This window comes from Dendroctonus ponderosae, unplaced genomic scaffold (assembly GCF_020466585.1).
Source record: "Dendroctonus ponderosae isolate FM_Combo_2020 unplaced genomic scaffold, Dpon_F_20191213v2 Dpon_F_20191213_5, whole genome shotgun sequence".
NCBI classification, from domain to species: Eukaryota; Metazoa; Arthropoda; class Insecta; order Coleoptera; family Curculionidae; genus Dendroctonus; species Dendroctonus ponderosae.
This window is the reverse complement of record NW_026018715.1, coordinates 5,192,513-5,196,724: the sequence shown is the minus strand read 5'-3', so window position 1 is coordinate 5,196,724 and position 4,212 is coordinate 5,192,513.

Below are 4,212 nucleotides of genomic sequence, written 5' to 3'. Positions count from 1 at the left end.
AAAAAAAAAAAAAAAAAGTTGGTGTACCTATATTGTTGACAATTGGTCGTAATGGTATGTTGCTTTTATGAAGTTTAGGTAGTCCGTATATTGCTGGTGCTTGGCCATTACTGCAGTACAGCAAAACAAAATTTAATGCAATTTATCATAGATACTCGATAAAACCTAGCTATTCTTTGACATATTGTCGTTAAGTTTTTTTACTTTTACTGAATATGCAAAATTCAATTGAGTTAAACCTAGTAAAGCAAATTTCAAACAATTCTGAAGGTGGCTTTAAGAATGTTTATATTAAGAAAACTTCATATCCTATTAAAGAAACCATGTTTTGTTGTGTCTACAAATTAATATATTTCTCAAATAAATGTCTATATTAAATTTATTCGTCTAACTATTCCTTCTTGATTTACCCCATGTATAAATTTCAAAAAAATCTGTATTAAGTAGGAATGCGATTTTCGAATTATGGGTACTGCAGCATCGATATATGAATTATTTTGCCGTTTCATACAAAATACCTTAAAACTAACAATTTTAATTAAAAGAAAACAGTTAACACAATAAAAAAATTTCCAAATGAAAGGTTCGAACGAAAAAAATATATCTTTTGTCGAATCCAGAGTTATTAATTAAAATTAGTAGTCTGGTAACGTCAGTATAAATGTTTCATATTTTTCAGGTAAACTGTGGCTTTTATTAGGAAGCCACTTCAAAACGTGTATCTATCCTATAGTATTGAATAAAAAATAAATCATTTAAAGTTAGATTATCAATTGAAACGGTGTACCTACATTGGATAGATGAGCCAGAATAGTGTATTCTTCAACATAAGATTTCCCTCACATATTTTTTTATTTCATTTTTTACATATTTTTTCAAATAGCGCAACAAGTGCAAGGGGCGAAAACCATAAATGTAACTTCCAATTTGAACAGCATTACAAAGGGAAACAGGGTTTTAAGATTCTTTGTGACACAGAAACGAATCGGCATTTATTTGAGTGAAAACAATAATAGCCGTCGGTATGGCGCCAAAATCCAATTCTACAAGACCTTTATAGTTTCGAAAACGTGCCTTAACGTTTAAAGTACACATGATGCACATGAAAAGGTGTTCAACGCCGTGGATAAATTGCGTCGCCTTTATTAGACTCGGAAATTTAACAGGGAATCTCGGTAATTTGTAATAAAGGGTACCTATTATCTGACGAATTATAGCTTTGCAGAGAATGGATTTTAGTTATTAAGTCAAAAGTTCATGTAACCCAGAAGCTTTCTAGTATCACATGAAAATTCGAGTCTTTGATCTAATCAGTTCTTCATTGGGCAACATTCAAGCCATCCCCATTCATATGCAATTTTTAACAGGATCTGCACTACGATGATCACATGACTCTTTATTTAATGCTTCATCATTAATTACTCTATATAGAATTTCATTAGCTCTCCTATAACTTCATTATTTAATCACAGATTACCATAACATGCTCCATAGCAGCTCACGGAAGCTCTAAAACGTGAATTTATGAACTCCTATTCAAGAACATACAGTTGCCATTCCTATTCCGGTTATTCAATATTCACAAGAACATTAACACAACGAATTCATGAGACTGGGAGAAAGCATTTAACATTTTTAATTTTATTCTGATCATATAAAACAAGGTGTTTCTTATGAACTCAATCATCAATGATGGCTTCAATAGCTTTTAGAGCGGCAACTGTAAGTATTGTTTATTTTATCAGCTTTTCCTGGATAATTTTCGCAAACGAGTTGATTTATCACAATCCGTCAGGTTTAATACAGAAAACAATGTGATGAGGTTTTTATAAAATAAATAGTTATATTTAGTATTGACACGTTAGTTTTTATGAAAGTCAAGGTATGAGACGTGAGTGGAATAATAGGAATTAAGCAACGAAAATAATGTTTTTCTACGAACGAACCATAGTCACAGCACTATATGAATTTTTTGCTATATGCAAGTGTACAAGACTAAACGCAACGGACTAAACAAGACAATATTCTATTATAAAGAGAAGAACTGTTTTTTTATTCTTCCATTAAAATTGTAATCTTAACTTATAAAAGAAGTTCATATAATATTTAATTCTGATTTAGAACTTCTGATTAAGACAACTTTAAGGTTTCAAGAAGGCAAAGACGCAAAGAGTTTGTGTAAATTTTAAATCTGATGATGGCGCTGTTGTTTCGCCGAAACGTAATAAAATAAACAATTTTCAAAACTTTTACTTCACACTTCGACTGAGACCCAGAAAAGATAAGAATATCATAACAATATCATTTAAGCCAGTTTTCATTCAGTAATAATTTTGGTAGCAAGTTAGATTATCTTTTATATCTAAGAAACTAAAAGTTGCGACAAGTCATTACATAAAAAGGTCGTTGATTTCTGTTGTGGCATATCGAATGTTTTTATGTTTCTCTATCTTTGACCGATAAAATAAAAAATGGCATATTCTTACCTGTCTTCTTGGGCAGAATTTTACTAATCTCAAAGTGACTGGATTTAATTAGCTATAGGTATTACCTAAATGTGGATATAATCTTGAAATTTAATTTCGCCAATAATTCTCGACACAGGACTTGTCCTATACGGAATCTTGATTTATGTAATTCCCATCAGCGTTTGAGCGCAGAAACACATTTCTTAGATGTTCGGTTCAAATTCAATTAAATTTCATTACCCCAGGATATATTTGGCAATTCCACACATGTCGGATCTGGTAAAGAAAAGCATTCAGCGCCATATGAAATTTGTGGGCGCACTATATAATTTAATTTGGTATTTCCGCAATTCCCCGACGTAATAAAAGATTCAGGTGCGAAAAATCGCTCCAATTACTTTTAATTGAAAATGTTTTGCCAACTTTCGCGCTAGCGTTGGAGATATGAGGATGTGTGCCGTATTTCCACCAATCTTCTTCAGAATTGCACGTAAAGAAAGCTTGTAAATGGACACCAAGACTATTTACCTTTTAAGCATCATTAATTCTAAGTATTTACCATTTACCGCTAAACTATTGGGTAAATAAGCCCTACTTCCTAGCGATCAGTTCAGTTAATGAGGTCTGCAATAATCCTTTAAAACCAGTAATAATTTCAATGATAACTGGGTATCAAATAGTTTTAATACAAATCCGAAAATTTACAAATATGGCTTAGGCACGTTTATGAATAGAATATCACGGTTTATGGCTGCGAATGTTAAATCACACTTTCCTAATAATTTTTGTTGGTTTTTGTGAGTTGGCTAATTGACTATTAGAAAATACTAGAGCTAACCTGAGACCCTAATGGTAAAATCAGACACCTTTTGATTTATTTGAGTCGTTTGCATGTTTTACTAAAAACGATTCATATACACACCAATAAATAGAGTCAATTATTTATAGAAGAAATCAATCTATGTTGGATTTTATCATTCCACATCATTTACACGCACTTTGGATAAACGAAAAATAAAACATTTGAAATCAAAGAGAATATTCAAGGAAGTTAGTCCATTTTCAATAATCTAAAAATCGAGCTTTTGATTATAGAAAGAAACGGATTTAGCCGATTTACTTGGAAAATTGGATCGAATTAATGATGCACCCCGATAGTTTAGTTCACGTTCGCGATGAAGATGGAATATATGTGTTTAGTGATATTAAGACATTTCGGACACGAGACGGTTTTTAAGAACGCAGTATTTTGTTTTACTGCAATATTTGAAGACGAGAATGGGGAAGGAAGCATTTACCAATAGCAAAGAAAATCCCAATGGGATGCTTCATTTTGAGGGAGTTAGAATTAAAGACGAGAGGAAATAATTAGGAATCTCCTATGTATATAGGATTACCTGTATTACCTACACCTGTATGGGGTGTCCCGTAAGCTCATAATCAAAAGGGTACTGCGATAGTCTTTGGACCAAAAGAAGACGATAAGACCTAACTTTTTTTAACAAAAAATGTCTGGCTCCTCTGTTATTGATAGTCAAAGTTCTTCAAAAAAATTATCTTTTATGAAATATCGGGAGAATGGTACGATGTATTTTAGTAAAACCCGCCGTGAATTTGTTCTTATGTAAGACTCATATTTTGATTCCGATTCAGCCGTTTTGGACAAGTGGTAAATTCTTGAGTGCCGTGGTACAAAAACTACCAGAACTTTTTAGTTGGAGGATGAAATCAACTCATTTTTTTT